At 40.7% G+C, this 17546-nt stretch overlaps 1 non-coding gene and 1 pseudogene across 1 annotated transcript; both read left to right on the forward strand.

The window, feature by feature from the left end:
* The first annotated feature begins 757 nt into the window (after positions 1-757).
* On the forward strand, positions 758-5781 carry LOC150068197 (olfactory receptor 7E178-like; annotated as a pseudogene).
* On the forward strand, positions 2495-2601 carry LOC150068198 (U6 spliceosomal RNA). The gene has a single exon (XR_016538639.1). It is a non-coding gene; the product is annotated as a U6 spliceosomal RNA (small nuclear RNA).
* Positions 5782-17546: the final 11765 nt, after the last annotated feature.

Here is a 17546-nt window from a genome sequence, read left to right on the forward strand (position 1 = left end):
GTCAGAAAATTCCTCAATTCCTGAAATTACTTCAGGAAGAAGTAGATGTCATATTGGAGATCCTGATTTATTTATATGTAGGAGACGGAAATGTTCATGTTTTTTTTTTAATTGTGCTACAGTCCAAGCCCTGGTGCCTCATACCTGGAGTCCTAGCTACTCAACAGGCTGAGTTCTGTGGATAGAGGTTCAGAGCCAGCGTGGGCAACAAAACCAGTGAGCTCTCATCTCCAATTAGCTACCAGGAAGCCAAAAGTGGAGTTTCTTACTCAAGTGTTTGAGCTTTCCTTTGGGCAGGAAAGCCTCAAGTTCAGTACCCAGGCCCAGAGTCAGAATCCTCGGACACACACACACAAAGTCAGACAGACCGACAGACAGAGAGAGAGAGAGAGAGAGAGAGAGAGAGAGAGAGAGAGAGAGAGAGAGAGAGAGAGAGAGAGAGAGAGAGAGAGATAAAGACACAGACACAGACACAGACACAGAGATACAGAGAGAGACACAGAGAGCTGTATTTCCTGTGATCAGAAAACACTACCTATAATGTCCTAACACAGTTGAGTATTTAAAATGAACACATGAAAGGGAATCAATGAGAAAGAAAAAAATCTAGGATGATAGGGTTTGTGATAACTGAAAAGTATCGGACAGAACATTGTTATGAACTGTGCATATTTGAGTTGAGAATGATTGTTGAATTCTGACTTCTTCATTAAGTATTGCTCTCTCTTTATATCGAAGATCTCCAACTAATGCAGAGATGTGTAATCTAACACACATCTCAGAATTTTACCTCCTGGGACTCTCAGATGACCCTGAGCTACAACCCATGCTCTTTGGGCTCTTCCTGTCCATGTACCTGATCACTGTGGTCGAAAATCTACTCATCACCCTGGCTGTCACCTCTGACTACCACCTCCACACACCCATGTACTTCTTCCTCTCCAACCTGTCCTTAGCTGACATTGGCTTCACCTCCACCACAGTCCCCAAGATGCTGGTGGACATCCACACTCACAGCAGAGCCATCTCCTATGTGGGCTGCCTCACACAGATGTCTATTTTTCTCATTTTTGGTTGTATGGATGTTTTGCTTCTTACTGCCATGGCCTATGACCGCTTTGTGGCCATCTGTCACCCCCTGAATTACCCACTCATCATGAACCCTGGTCTCTGTGTCTTCTTGATTCTGCTGTCATTTGTCGCCAGCACCTTGGAAGGACAACTGCATGTGTGGATGGTGTTACAGATGACCGATTTCAAGCAATTGGAAATCCCAAGTGTCTTCTGTGATCCTTCTCAAGTGCTGGATCTTTCCTGTGAGCATACATTCACAAGTAATTTATTTAATACATTATTGGTACCGTATATGGTTTCCTACCTGTCTTAGGGATCCTTTTCTCTTACTACAAGATTATTTCTTCTGTACTGAGAATGTCGTCTTCAAGCGGGAAGTACAAAGCCTTCTCCACATGTGGTTCTCACCTGTCCGTGGTCTGCTTATTCTTTGGGACAGCATTTGGTGTCTACTTTGAGTCAGCTGTGTCACATTCTTCCAAGGGCAGCGCTGTGTTCTTAGCAATGAACACAGTGGTCACTCCTCTCCTAAACCCCTTTCATCTACAGCCTGATGAGCAGGGACCTCAAAAGTGCCCTGAGCAGGTTGTACAAACTAGGAGCTGACACCAGCAGGTAGGAAGTTAATTTGTTATGTCGTTTTGACAGAAGCAAAAATCTTCAGCATATAGTCCTATAAATTCTACCTGTCTGAATACTGTATGCATCTAGTTTAATTAGTACAATCCATTAGCAGTGGAAAACCATTCCTGATATGTCAGGAGGGATTCCTCCTTAAGGAGGAATATATCTTTGTAATGTTTAAATTGTTAGTTTGTAAAGAATGATGAATGTTTACAGATGTTAGTCCCAACTAAGAATATTGCAAGGATTGAGTGGCAAATTTTGTAATATGTACATTTTACCTCAATACAATTGGACAGACTTTGAAGTCAGAACATGTCATTTTGTAGCCAGCTATTCCGTCCTGCCCTTTAGATTGAGTTAATTTAAAAATTATAAACTAGTGCCTTAATTTTTCCCCTGATGACTTTTGTTATTTTAAAGGTGTTATATAAATGGGCTACCATTACATAAGTCAGGCGAAGAGTGCATTTCATTCTGCATAATGTAATTGCTACCTTCCCACTGTCTCAGTTCTTCCCTCCCATCATCACTTATGAGTTTTAAATTCAATTACAACACATACACAGAACAAAAAGTCAAGCTATGGCTCAAGAAGCAGAAAAATAGCCCTGAGGAAAAAAATCAGAGAAAGTGTCTACATCCTGAGTTCAAACACCAGGAATGGTACAAACCAAGATGCAAAGAAGCAAGCAAACAACAAAAATCATTAACTGTGCTATTATGAGCAGGCAGTTAGAGGCTCATCCCTGATATAAGCATCCGTGCAGACCTGTACATTAAAAAGACCTAGATCATGCTCACTTCGGCAGCACATATACTAAAATTGGAACGATACAGAGAAGATTAGCATGGCCCCTGCGCAAAGATGACACGCAAATTCGTAAAGCGTTCCTTATTTTTACAGTTTCTGGTGGGTTTGTGGAGAAAAAGGAACCCTACTACACTGCTGGTGGGAATGCAGACTAGTTCAGCCACTCTGGAAAGCAGTGTGGAGGTTTCTTAAAGAACTGAAAATAGACCTTCCCTACGATACCGCCATACCACTTCTGGGCATCTATCCTGAACAGCATGACCCAGGATATTACAAGGACACCTGCTCAGCTATGTTCATCTCTGCACTATTCACAATAGCCAGGCGATGGAAACAATGCAGATGCCCTACTGCAGATAAATGGATACAGAAAATGTGGTATATATACACAATGAAATTCTACATAGCCAACAGACAAGATAAAACAATGGCATTCGCAGGGAAATGGATGAATCTAGAGCAAATCATGTTGAGTGAGACAAGTCAAGACCTAAGGAACAAAAGGCGCTTGGTATCCCTAATATGTGGCTATTAAGACTACAAGAGCAAGGACAAAATATTTGCATATCCAATGCTCTGCACATGGTAATGGAAATATAAACGTAACTATATAGACATAAAAGCCTATGACTCTATAGACATAATGTCTTACTTCTTAAATTAATATGTTTCTATGACATAGAAACCCTTAGCCTAATTTTGATTAAGTTCTACATACTAAGTCCCTGTGATTGTAAAGAGAGATTCCCTCCTTGAACACTTGTTTGTTAAACTTGTCATTTAAAATATTATGTAAAAAATCAACATTAATAAATTCCTTAAAAAAACTCAAAGTCCTAGATCCCATCTGTAAATTACTAAAAACAAAGAAAGCACGTTATGTATCATTTGCCAAGAAATCAGAAAGCCCTGAGTTCAAACACCAGTGCTACCAAAACAAAAATGATCTGTTTGTGTCCACTTTTCAAAATTTATCTTTTTATTTTTTGTTGTAATGTATAGTGGAGCTACAAGTATATTTGAAACATAGTTGGGATTTTCATTATTTATTGAAATTTGAATAAACAAAATAAAATATACTCAGAATGGTTAAAAACATCAGGAAACACTAAAGGGAAATAAAGCTGTGTGATGCTGGCTTATGCCTGTCATCCTACCTACTCAGGAGGCTGAGATCTGAGGTCATGGTTCAAAACCAGCACCAGGGACAGCACCCAGACCCTGAGTTCAAAAGAATATCATGACTGCATTTGCTCATGTACATATGTGGAAAGGGATCCAGACAAAGTGAGGGGATGGGTAGGGCATGAGAGAGTCTAGAAGAACTGTGAAATGAATGACTTTGATCATAGAGTTCATAAATAAACATGACAAGTTGAATCCTCTGGTACAGCTTTTAACCATAGTAAAATTTTGAAAAAAGGGAAGAGAAAGAAGTCACCGAGATTATGAGATCTCAAACAGTGAGATTTCAAAACTGTTAAGATTTCTGAAATTTAGCACTGCAATCCTTTTTTCTGGGTCTTAACACTGGACCTTACCCTGTTCCTGATTTTTTTCTCTTTTTGTCTAGGCTGGCCCTGCTTTCATTGAGACATAACAACACTTCCAACGTTTTTGGTGTTTAATTGAAGGTCAGAGTCTTGTTGTCTTTCTCCAACACATAAGGATGTCCATTTCTAGATCCCTATGTAGATTTGTTGTTTATCAGAAAACAACTTCTTTCCTTCCTCATGTGAGAAGCATAAAGCTTTAGCCTCTACCTCATTTCCCTGCCATCTGCTTAGGATCTGCCACAACACCTCTTACAGCCGAGGAATTCCTACACTAGTCACCACAGCAGATGTATGGTAACAGTGAAGATGGTATTGAATGGACAAACGTTAATCTGATATTAGCGTGCTTAGCTAGCATGCATAGAGCCTGGATTCAACTTCTCAGTGCTACATGCACGGAAAAAGTAGGAAGTGGGGCTGTGAGCATAGCCTAACTGTAGAGTGCCCACCTCCCATGCACAAAGCCCTGGATTCAATTTCTTGGCACCATACACACAGAAAAAGCTGGAAGTGGCACTGTGCCTCAAATGGCAAAGAACTAAAAAGTGTCTAAGGACAGTGCCCAGGCCCCGACTTCAAGCCCCAGGACTGACAAAAAATGCAAATCAAAAAACTTTGACATTCCACCAAAACTCAGTTAGATGACCATTATGAAGAAAACTGATAATCACAGATGCTGGTGGGGATGTGGCCAGAAGGGGACATTCCTATGTTGTTGGTAAAATTTCTGGAAAGCTATGGAGATTCCTTAAAAGACTGAATAGAGATTCTCTATGACCCAGCATTCCCACTCTGGGTCATTTGATAAAAATCCACTACAAACATTTCCCCACTGCAACTGCCAGTGCCACCATTTTCATGGAAGCATTGTTTACTTATCCAAGATATGCAATCAACCGAGATATCCCTCGGTGGATGAATGAATCAAGAAAATGTGGTCTATAAACACAATGAAATTGTATACACCCATCAGAAAAAATATATTGTCCTGTTTGTAAGGGAATAGACAGACCTGGAAAATTAATACCCAACTTCTCAACTCGTTGTTTTTATTGTATTTGTAATTTCAGGGTTTATACTGCTTCAGGGTTTATATATCCTTAAATCATGGAATGTTTTCTGTAGGCATTTGGGGGTGGGAAGAAAAGAAAACGTTTGATTAAATGTTTATATGAATAATAAAACAAAATAAAATTAGAAAAAATGTAAACTTTGAAGTTGGAATCATAATAATTCTGAAGATATATGGTATGGATAGAGAACAATGAAAATTCATTAAAAGTCATCCCAGTTTGGAGATCAATTATAAGGAGTGTGAAAAGTCCATGCCATCTCTCCATCAGATAAGCATAAGTGATAGAAGTTTTAGTGTATTAATCATCTGCATAGACAGAGAGTCTTGAACCAGCATGGATTTCCTTTAGGTCCTCTCAGCTCTCTGTTTGAAATGTCCACAGAGACTTGGTCATTGATGTGTTCAACTTGGCTAATTGGGAGCTCTGGGCCTCAGTCCTCTAAGGCCACCTAGAATTGGAAGGGGAGCCTGTGCTCCCTGCTATTCACTCTCCTGCCTGCAGGAGCAGCCTCCTCCTTGTCAGCGTCCCCCAGTTCTGCTTCCATGGTGTCTTCACATCCACTGTGAGGACAGAGGCTGAACTGGTGCTACATGGCAGGTCTGGGGTCCTCAGACCTGTCCATCCAGATCATGGCTGAAGAGAGTGGCAGCTTAAGTGAGTGAGTGCTGAGGGTGGATGGAAAAGGGATTTGGAGGTGTGTTTTGTGGACCATGAGGATGGCTTTACTGAGAGGATGTTGATGATAATGCTGATGCTGATGCTGCTGCTGCTGCTGCTGCTGCTGCTGCTGCTGATGATGATGATGATAATGATAGTGATGATGATGAAGATGAGGAGGAGGATGATGATGATGATGACGATGAGATGGAGGAGGTGGTGGAGGCTGCTGCTGCTGTCTGTGAGAGGAACACCACACAACAATGAGCCATGATCTCTGCTAGTAGAGCCCAAGGTTTCTACTGATTATGACAAATGAGGGAAACCATTGAGCCTAAGTTCCTTTGAGTCTGGCTTACTTCACTTAATATGATTTTTTCTAAGTCTTTCCATTTCCTAACAAATGGGGCAATGTCATTTTTTCTGACAGTAGCATAGAAATCCATTGTGTACAAATACCACAACTTTTTGATCCACTCATCAACTGAGGGACATCTAGGTGGGTTCCATATCTTTGCTATGGTGAATAGTGCTGCAATGAACATTGTTGTGCTAGTGGATTTAGTATGCCCTTGTTTCTGGATGGTTGGGTAAATGCCAAGTAGTGGTATTGCTGGGTAATATTGGAGTTCTATTTTTAGCCTTTTGAGGCATTGCCACACTGCTTTCCATAATGGTTGAACGAGTTTGCACTCCCACCAACAGTGTACTAGTGATCCCTCCTGGCCACATCCCCTCCAGCATCTGTTGTTATTCGTTTTCCTGATCCTGGCCATTCTAACTGGAGTGAGGTGGAATCTTAGAGTTGTTTTGATTTGCATTTCTTTTATGACCAGAGATGTTGAGCATTTCTTCATGTGTCTATAGGCCATTTTTGTTTCTTGTTCAGAGAAGACTCTCTTTAAGTCTTTGGCCCATTTTTTAATGGGATGGTTGTTACTTCGGAGATTCATTTTGGAGTGATTCAATTTTTTGAGTTGTTGATATATTTTAGATATTAGGCCTTTGTCCGTTGTTTGGTTGGTGAAGATCTTCTACCACTCTGTAGCGTTCCTAATTAATTTACTAGCTATGTCCTTTGCAGTACAAAAGGTCTGCAGTTTAATGCAGTCCCACTTATCCAGCCTTTCTCTGATTTGTTGTGATTTTTGGTCCTTATTTGTTGGGAGCCAGAGTGGAATGAAACTGTACCTTGATTTGCATCAGACAATGGCTTTACTGTCTTATTGTTTTCTGGCCTCATTCTGTTTAAATGACCTGAGATTTACCATATGAATGTAACACCTGGAAGTTCCCTGGTTTCAAGAAGGGATATAAGCTTGGCGTTGACAATAAACGAGGCTGCAGTTTTTACCTGGGTTGCAGCCCTCCCGGACCCAATGTGTTTGTATCTCTTCTATTTTTTCCAGTCCCTGCCCCCTATTTCAGGAACCCCAATTTGCTGCCAGTAGGCCCTGGCAAATGGCGCCCGAACAGTGACCCTGAAAATCTGGGACGAAGGTGGAGGACCCCGCTGTGGTGAGTGACGCATCGTAGGACTATTAGGAGAGGATTTTAAGAGAGTGAGAGAGCGGGAGGCTGTATTGTCCAGAGTAAAATTTATGGGTCAAGTTAATGGCCGCAGGCTATATGTACCAGTCCTAAGAGCATATTTGAAGCCCACGGAACATGGGTGGGACAAGGGCAGCTTGAGAGCTTCCTACAGTTTGTCGAGGAGGCATGCCCGTGGTTTCCACAGGAAGAATACCTAAATTTAGAAACCTGGCCGAGGATAGGGAAAGGAATTCAATATTATTATAATGTATATGGCCCTGAAAAGACCCCAGCAGAGGCTATTATTTTTTGGAATTTAGTAGATGAATGCTTAGATCTTCGAAATGAGAATCTTGAACTTAATCTTGCATTAAAGAACCCTTCTGAGAAACCTGAGGCTGAGCCGTATGATTCAGCCCGAGAGAATCTAAGTGAGATTTTGAGAAGGGAACAGCCAGAAGATATCGAGTGTAAGAGTTCAGGTTTGGATAACAGGAAGGAAAGATATGATGAGGACCGGCTGGCTACAGTGGAGAAGAAGTTAGAAGAAATCCTCCATCTACTATCTAAGACGGGGATAGTGCAGAGATCCCCCCAGAAGTAGGAAATAGATATGAACCCCCGGCCACAATCTCGGCGGAATCTAATCCTTACCCCCTATTGCCACCGTCTCCGGCTGCAGCCTTGCAGCCCCAACCCCCTTCTCAACTTTTATGCATGTCTAAAGGTCCTAGCAACAAGTGCCTCCTAACAGGCACTACAACCAGGCACAGTGCATCCCAACTAAACTTAGCTCAGGCTGCTAAAAGGAGGGAAGATATTTCAGGGCCTCGATGCTTCCCCATTTTAGTTGATCATGATGAACAAGTATACCATCGACCTGTTCCTTTTAAACTATTATGGGACTTAAAGAGTGCCTGTTCCCAATATGGACCAACTGCCCCTTTTACTCAAGTAGCATTGGAGGCCACATGTGCTGACATTTTATGCCCAAATGACTGGAAGCAGCTTGCCAGAGCATGCCTTAGTGGAGGAGAAACAGAGTTCACTGCACAGTGTCGAGCTAAAATTGAAGCAAATAGGGCTGAGAACCTGCCTTACAGCCTAGATCGGTTGCTAGGAGAGGGAACCTATAAAAACACCAAAGATCAATTGGGCTATGCAATGGAAGCCTACATACAAATAAATGCAGCAGCAAAAGAGGCTTCGAAAAAATTACCAAATTCTAACCGTACTAAAAATCTAGTTGAAATTAGACAGGGACCTGATGAACCTTATCATGAATTTTTGTCTCGATTGATGGAGACTGCAGACCTCCTAGTACAAGATGAGAATGCAAGGAAGGCTATAGTTAGACAAATGGCCTATGAAAATGCCAATGCCGCCTGTTGGGCAGCTATCAGACCCCATAGGAATAAGGGAGGAATTACAGACTATATTAAACTGTGTGCTGATATAGGACCCTCCCATGTACAAGGCCTCACTTTAGCCTCCGCTCCTCAAATAAAGACTGTTACTAAATTTATAAAATATAGAGGCCAGCGACATTCTCGGGCTGCTAGACCCCAGGGCGTTGCTTCTCTTGTGGACAAATAGGACATTGGATGGCGCAATGCCCAAGCCAGGCCAAGTTAGAGAAAGAAACATCACCTGGCACATGTCCACGCTGTGGTAAAGGGAAGCACTGGGCTAAAGATTGCAAGTCAGCAACAAATCGCAATGGCCACCCGTTTTCGGGAAACTGGAGAAGGGGCCAGCCCCTGGCCCCAAAACCTATGGGTCAGTCCCTCCCTCTTCTCAGCCACAAGTACATCTTTTTTTTTCTTTTTTGTTTTTTATTGTAATTAGTAAAAGGGTTACATGATATTTGCCAGATAGAAGGTGTGTTAATTCACATACATTGATACCCTTTCACATGTCTTGCTACCCATTTCCCTCCCCCCCACACCCCCCACCCGTCTTGGTTTTCCCCCCTTCCCTATCAAATTTCAAATATCCAAATACAAATAAATTCAATATATCAGATAACAAAGTGAGATACTATACCAATATGAGATAACCAAGGTATAGCAAAGGAGATGAGAGACAACATAGTACATTAAGGACAACAATCATTCATTATATGGCTTTTGTTTCAATATCCTGGAGGTCATTTCAATTAGCTTCACATTATATGGCCTTATGTATCAAGATTTTGCTCTATTGCAGATCTCTGCTAGTAGAGCCCAAGGTTTCTACTGATTATGACGAATGAGGGAAACCATTGAGCCTAAGTTCCTTTGAGTCTGGCTTACTTCACTTAATATGACTTTTTCTAAGTCTTTCCATTTCCTAACAAATGGGGTGATGTCATTCTTTCTGAAAGCAGCATAGAATTCCATTGTGTACAAATACCACAACTTGGTGATCAACTCATCAACTGAGGGACATCTAGGTTTGTTCCATATCTTTGCTATGGTGAATAGTGGGGCAATGAACATTGTTGTGCTAGTGGATTTAGTATGCCCTTGTTTCTGAATGGTTGGGTAAATGCCAAGTAGTGGAATTGCTGGGTCAAAGGGGAGTTCTATGTTTAGCCTTTTGAGGCACTGCCACACTGCTTTCCATAGTGGTTGAACGAGTTTGAACTCCCACCAACAGTGTAGTAGTGATCCCTCCTGGCCACATCCCCTCCAGCATCTGTTGTTATTCGTTTTCCTGATCCTGGCCATTCTAACTGGAGTGAGGTGGAACCTTAGAGTTGTTTTGATTTGCATTTCTTTTATGACCAGAGATGTTGAGCATTTCTTCATGTGTCTATAGGCCATTTTTATTTCTTTTTTTTCTCTTTAAACTTCTTTTTATTTATTTTTTTAGTGTAATTAGTAAAAGGGTTACATGATATTTACCAGATAGAAGGTGCATTAATTCACATACATTGATACCCTTTCACATGTCTTGGTACCCGTTTCCCTCCCCCCCACACTCCCCACCCGTCTTGGTTTTCCCCCCTTCCCTATCAAATTTCAAATATCCAAATACAAATAAATTCAATATATCAGATAACAAAGTTGTATACTATACCAATATGAGATAACCAAGGGACAGCAAAGGAGATGAGAGACAACATAGTACATTAAGGACAACAATCATTCATTATATGGCTTTTGTTTCACTATCCTGGAGGTCCTTTCAATTAGCTTCACATTATATGTCCTTATGTATCAAGATTTTGCTCTATTGCAAATCTCTGCTAGTAGAGCCCAAGGTTTCTACTGATTTTGACAAATGAAGGAAACCATTGAGCCTAAGTTCCTTTGAGTCTGGCTTACTTCACTTAATATGATTTTTTCGAAGTCTTTCCATTTCCCAACAAATGGGGCGATGTCATTCTTTCTGACAGCAGCATAGAATTCCATTGTGTACAAATACCACAACTTTTTGATCCACTCATCAACTGAGGGACATCTAGGTTGGTTCCATATGTTTGCTATGGTGAATAGTGCTGCAATGAACATTGTTGTGCTAGTGGGTTTAGTATGTCCTTGTTTCTGGGTGGTTGGGTAAATGCCAAGTAGTGGAATTGTGGGTCATAGGGGAGTTCTATGTTTAGCCTTTTGAGGCACTGCCACACTGCTTTCCATAGTGGTTGAACGAGTTTGCACTCCCACCAACAGTGTAGTAGTGATCCCTCCTGGCCACATCCCCTCCAGCATCTGTTGTCATTCGTTTTCCTGATCCTGGCCATTCTAACTGGAGTGAGGTGGAATCTTAGAGTTGTTTTGATTTGCATTTCTTTTATGACCAGAGATGGTGAGCATTTCTTCATGTGTCTATAGGCCATTTTTGTTTCTTCTTCAGAGTAGACTCCTTAAGTCTTTGGCCCATTTTTTAATGGGATGGTTGTTACTTTGGAGGTTAGTTTTGGAGTGATTCAATTTTTTGAGTTGTTGATATATTTTAGATATGAGGCCTTTGTCCATTGTTTGGTTGGTGAAGATCTTCTCCCACTCTGTAGGCTTCCTGATTAGTTTACTAGCTATGTCCTTTGCCATACAAAAGCTCTGCAGTTTAATGCAGTGCCACTTATCCAGCCTTTCTCTGATTTGTTGTGATTCTTGGTCCTTATTAAGAAAGTTTCGACCTGTGCCAAGGAGGCCTAGTGTATCTCCTATTCCTTTCTGTAGAGTTTTCAGGGTGTCAGCTTTTACCTCCAGGTCTTTGATCCATTTGGAGTTAATTCTAGTGCAAGGTGACAAAGAAGGATCCAGCTTTAGTTTTCTGCAGGTGCTTAACCAGTTCTGCCAGCACAACTTGTTGAAGAGGCTGTCTTTCTTCCATTCTATTTTTTTGGCTCCCTTGTTGAAGATTAGGTGGCCATAGGTCTGTGGTTTAATATCTGGGTCCTCAGTTCTATTCCATTGGTCTTCAGGCCTGTTCCTGTGCCAGTACCAAGCTGTTTTGAGAATTATAGCTCTGTAATAGAGTCTAAAGTTTGGAATTGAAATTCCTCCAGCGCTGTTCTTTCTGCTAAGAAGTGTTTTTGCTATACGGAGTCTTTTATTATTCCATATGAAATATTGTTATTTTTGGTCCTTATTAAGAAAGTTTCGACCTGTGCCAAGGAGGCCTAGTGTATCTCCTCTTCCTTCCTGTAAAGTTGTCAGTGTGTCAGCTTTTACCTCCAGGTCTTTGATCCATTTGGAGTTAATTCTAGTGCAAGGTGACAATCTTATAACATCACTCATATTACAGGCATTCCTTATAATCCTCAGGGCCAGGGTATTGTGGAGTGAGCTAATGGATTACTAAAACATCAAATTGTTAAAATACAGAAGGGGGAGTTGTATTCTGCTACTACTGTGAATATACTTAATCATGCTTTATTTGTTTTAAATTTTTTGAATTTGGACTTAAATAATTTATCTGCTGCTCAGCGATTCAGGGATAAAAGAGAGCAGCGTGCTTTTGCCTTAGTAAAGTGGAAGGATCCCCTAACTGGTGCTTGGCACGGACCCGATCCTGTTCTAACCTGGGGTCGAGGGCATGTATGTGTTTTTTCACAAGGAGAAAATGATGCCCGCTGGCTGCCTGAACACTGCGTTTGGATTGTGGAGAGTGACAGTGGCCATCCAAGCAGCGACTCACTGGGCCTACACCCCCAACCCTCCAGTGGTGCATCCTGCGACGTGGGAAGGACCTGAGGTATTTGTGCATGTCAATTGGGACTGCTACTTATCCACTTGTTCAACACATTCATATGAGCTGTGTTTCTCCTCCTTTTACTATTATGTAGGGACCTTTTAACATATTCATTGACTCTACACAATTTAATATGTGACAATTGTTCTCTTACAAATTGTATACTATTGAGATAAAGGATTGTTCTTTTTAGTTTGTCTTTACCGTCCGTCTTCTTAATAACCTTTTTTGTAAAAGATGCCCAGGTGGATAGCAAAGGCCTCCAGAGGTAAGTAGAAGTCGGCCGACCCCCTATATGTCTGTGTTTTGTTTTATATTTTTATTTTTTTTTTAAAAAAAAAGGTGCACTGTGGGCCTAAAATAGAGGCCTGGGTGGTCAAGGGATGCCTTGACCCCCCCCTCCCCTTCTGAGTTTCTTGTCGATAGCAAGGCATACCTGAGAGTCCCACCAGCAAGACATGTCTAAATCTAAAAATAGCTGTTTGGTGAAAACATTCATCTGAGCTCATGTTTTTTGTGTGAAGTGTATCTGATTGAGTCCAATTTTCTTGTTATATGTCAATGTCTGATTATTTAAAAGTCTCCGCTTCTCTGTCTTGTTCGTGTTACATATTTTTCCTTGTCCAGTTTTGTCTTTAAAATTGGTACCAGTTCTAACTATGGATCCTTATGGTTTTTCTGTGTGTACTCAAGCACACATCCTTGTTATTTATTGGAACATTTCTGGGCCTAGTATGGCCGCTCCCCTCTGTCTGCAGTTGTAACAAGCCCTGGAAAAATAAATTCCAGCTAAGTTGCCTTGCAAAAAAGTTTTGTTTTGAACCTGATTCTCACCTGCAAGAGTAAAATTGGCAAAGCTCTCTTGACACAAACTTCCGGAAAATAAACGGCCGATATTAATTTGCGCGCTTTAAGATCTTTGAGTATGAATGTGTGTGAATGAGTGAGTGAATATGTTCAAGGTTAAATTATCAGCATGCTGTATAAAACAATGGATAAATTTATACTTAAACACAAAGGCAATTGGGTAAATCGAAGCTTAAAACTTCAACAAAAATATTAGGTTTGAATGTTTTACAATGTCTCAAAGAATTATTACATTGTGTTAAAGAGAAATTGGTAAAAAGTATTTTTATAAAGATCATGAAATCTGCATTAAAAAATCTAGTTTTGTAATACATAGAGCTGTTTACATTGTAAACATTGTATCCTGTTTAACCCAGAGGTATTAGGGAATTTGGGATTTATTACCTTTAGTTAAAGTTTGGAGACATGTATAAGAGATTTAAATGTAAAATTGTTCATTAATGTCAAAAACTTTGCCTATCTGTCTTTTCTTACAGACTGACACTGGAAGTCTGATGATAACTTTTGGTGCACTGATGTTTGTAATTCTTGCATTAGGGAAAAACTGTTATTTGAGTTTTAAATTGTTGATGGAGTTCTAGGCAGTAATAATCTAAACTGCAGAATAAAACAAAAAGCCTCTTCTAAAGGCAAAGGGAGTGACCTGGGCCCTAGGGGCCCTGGAGGCAAAGAGAATTCCTTTAGCCTTAAAAGTTTTTCAAATGCAAATAAAGACCAAAGTCTTAAGAGTTTAAGTTAGAAAGGGTAAAAATTTTAAAGAAAATTAGAAATGGTTTCTGAACAAAATTTAAAAGTAAAGTTGTCCTAAAGTTTTGTTTCAAAAAAAAAGAAACAAGGAAAATTAGGACTATCAAAATGGTTGCTTAATTGCTATTTCAGCTTACTCTTGTAAGTTACTTTATAGCAATCTCCAGCAGGCCCATGGAGAAGGACAGCAGATCCTCATTCAGATGTAAGTTTGGCCCTCACCAAGTTCCAGGTAAGATCATGCTTAGAGACTATTTCTGAGTTGACCACCTTGTTGCTTCTAATTGGAGTAAAGTGGCCTTTTGAGGACTCATTGATCTGAAAGCCGCAGCTTTGAGCCTGCCTGGGCAAAGCAAAGTCCCTGTGAGACTGTGGTGTCTAATCTGCCAGCAGGATGCTGGCACAGAGTTGCTTTGGAGCTCGAAGTGGCAGAGTGCTAGCTCTGGGCTGAAAAGCTGGGGGGAAGCACTCAAGCACCAAGCTCGGGACTCGCAGTGGCAGGGTGCTAGCCTTGAGCTGGAGAGCTGAGAGACAGCGCCCAGACCCTGAGTTCAAATACAGTAACCAACAAAGTGAAATGCCAATGGGATGTTTATCCCTGTGTGGAGAGACACTACTGGGACACGAAAGCCTCTGCTTGGATGGCAGAGATGGTGTCAGATCTTAGAGTCACTTGTGCTTGGCCATACAAATTAATCAGAGCCGGGAGGTCATAGAATAGTTTGTAAGCATGCCTTACTAATGCCCGTGCCTTTCATAACTGGGCAGGAACTTGTCAATCTTCTGTGATAGTGGGTAGTTTAAAGTCCTAATTGAGCGATTTTTTTTGACACCAGCCACAAATTCAGGAAAAGTTTGTGGATCTGGGGCTTGTGTCTCTATTAATCTGTTTAGATCTGACAACTGAAGCATTGTTAAGGTTGCAGAGATTTAGTTCCCCAGACAATCAAGAAAAAGCCTTTGCAAATGGGTGCTAAGTAAGTTACACTATTGTATCCAAAGATGGTTTGTGAAGTTGTTAAATATTAAATATGATCTCTAGTTTGGAGCAAATTATTGTTCCTGATATCTAATCCTTGCTACCCCTTGATAAAACAGGCAAGGCTTCTTAAGGTTCCTGGTCAAGCACAGAGACAATGCCCCTGAGTCAGCTTGAAGAAGTCACAGAAGCTGAATCTCCGCCCATCAATCCCCTTTAGATGAAGGAACCATAGTCATTTTTGGAAAATGAGACAGGATAAATTAGAGGTATAGGAAAGAGTAAAAATTGCTCTGTTTCTTTTAAAATAAAAACGGGGGATATGTTGGGAGCCAGAGTGGAATCAAACTGTACCTTGATTTGCATCAGACAATGGCTTTATTGTCTTATTGTTTTCTGGCCTTATTCTGTTTAAATGACCTGAGATTTACCATATGCATGTAACACCAGAAAGTTCCCTGGTTTCAAGAAGGGATATAAGCCTGTAGTTAACAATAAACAAAGCTGCAGTTTTTTTCCTGGGCTGCAGACCTCCCGGACCCAATGTGTTTGCCTCTCTTCTATTTTATCCAGTCCCTGCCTCCTATTTCAGGAACCTCAATTTGCTGCCGGTAGGCCCCGGCACTTATTAAGAAAGTTTCGACCTGTGCCAAGGAGGCCTAGTGTATCTCCTATTCCTTCTTGTAAAGTTTTCAGTGTGTCAGCTTTTACCTCGAGGGCTTTGATCCATTTGGAGTTAATTCTACTTCAGGGTGACAAAGAAGGATCCAACTTTAGTTTTCTGCAGGTGCTTAACCAGTTCTGCCAGCACAACATGTTGAAGAGGCTGTCTTTCTTCCATTCTATTTTTTTGGCTCCCTTGTCCAAGATTAGATGGCCATAGGTCTGCGGTTTAATATCTGGGTCCTCGGTTCTATTCCATTGGTCTTCAGGCCTGTTCTTGTGCGAGTACCAAGCTGTTTTGATAATTATAGCCCTGTAATAGAGTCTAAAGTTTGGAATTGAAATTCCTCCAGCGCTGTTCTTTCTGCTAAGAAGTGTTTTTGCTATACAGGGTCTTTTATTATTCCATATGAAATTTTGAATTGCCTCTGCTATTTCTTTAAAGAATGCCATTGGGATGTTGATGGGTATTGTGTTGAATTTGTAGATAGCCCTTGGCAAGATTGTCAATTTCACACCGTTGATTCCTCCAATCCAGGAACATGGGAGATTTCTCCATTTCCTTAGTTCTGCTTTAATTTCCCTTTTTAGGGTTTTAAAGTTTTCATCAAAAAGACCCTTTACATTTTTAGTTAAGCTAATTCCTAGGTACTTTATTTCCTTTGAGGCTATTGTGAAAGGAGTTGCTTTCCTGATTATTGCCTCGTTCCTCTCACTGTTGGTGTAAAGGAAGGCAGTTGACTTTTGAGGGTTAATTTTATAGCCTGCTACCCTTCCAAAGGTTTGAATCAGCTCAAGGAGCTTGGGAGTAGAGTCTATAGGATTCTTTAAATACAGAATCATGTAATCTGCAAAGAGGGATTGTTTTATTTCCTCTTTCCCTACTTGGATCCCCTTTATGCTTGCTCCCTGCCTTATTGCACTGGCTAGGAATTCTAGTACTATGTGAAAGAGGAGTGGAGAGAGTGGGCATCCTTGTCTCATTCCTGATTTTAGAGGGAATGGCTTTAGATTTTCACCATTAAGTGTAATACTTGCAGTGAGTTTCTCATACACAGCTTATATTGAGGAATGTTCCATCGATTCCTAGTTTCTCCAAAGCTTATAACATAAAGGGGTGTTGAATCTTGTCAAATGCCTTTTCCACATCTATTGATACAATCATGTAATTTTTTTCCTTGCTCCTGTTGATGTGTTGAATTATATTAATTGATTTGCATATGTTGAACCAGCTTTGCCTCCCAGTGATGAATCTTGTTTGATCATAGTGTATAATTTTTTTGATGAGTTGTTGTAGATGGTTGGACAGTATTTTGTTGAGAAGTTTTGCATTGATGTTCATCAAAGAAATAGGTCTATAATTCTCTTTCTTTGATGAATCTCTGTCTGGATTGGGATGAGGGTTATACTGGCTTCATAGAATGAGTTTGGTAAGGAACCTTCATTTTCAATTTCGTTGAAGAGCTTGAGGAGTATTGGTGTGAGCTCTGCTTTGAAGATCTTATTGAATTCAGCTGTGAATCCATCTGGCCCTGGGCTTTTCTTAGGTGGAAGTTCTCTAATTGTCATTTCTATTTCAGAGCTTGAAATAGGCCTGTGGTGTTGGGTTAGTTCTTGGATCAGTGTGGGTACGTTAATATGGGCTAGGAATTCATCCATTTTTTTTACATTTTCAAATTTGTTGCCGAAAAGGTTTGAGAAGTATTCCCTCATGATATTCTGGATCTTGGTAATTTCTGTTGTGATATTACCATTTTCCTTTGCGATTTTGTTTA

The sequence above is a fragment of the Megascapheus bottae genome, chromosome 1, assembly GCF_031878675.1.
Source record: "Megascapheus bottae isolate mThoBot1 chromosome 1, mThoBot2.hap1, whole genome shotgun sequence".
NCBI classification, from domain to species: Eukaryota; Metazoa; Chordata; class Mammalia; order Rodentia; family Geomyidae; genus Megascapheus; species Megascapheus bottae.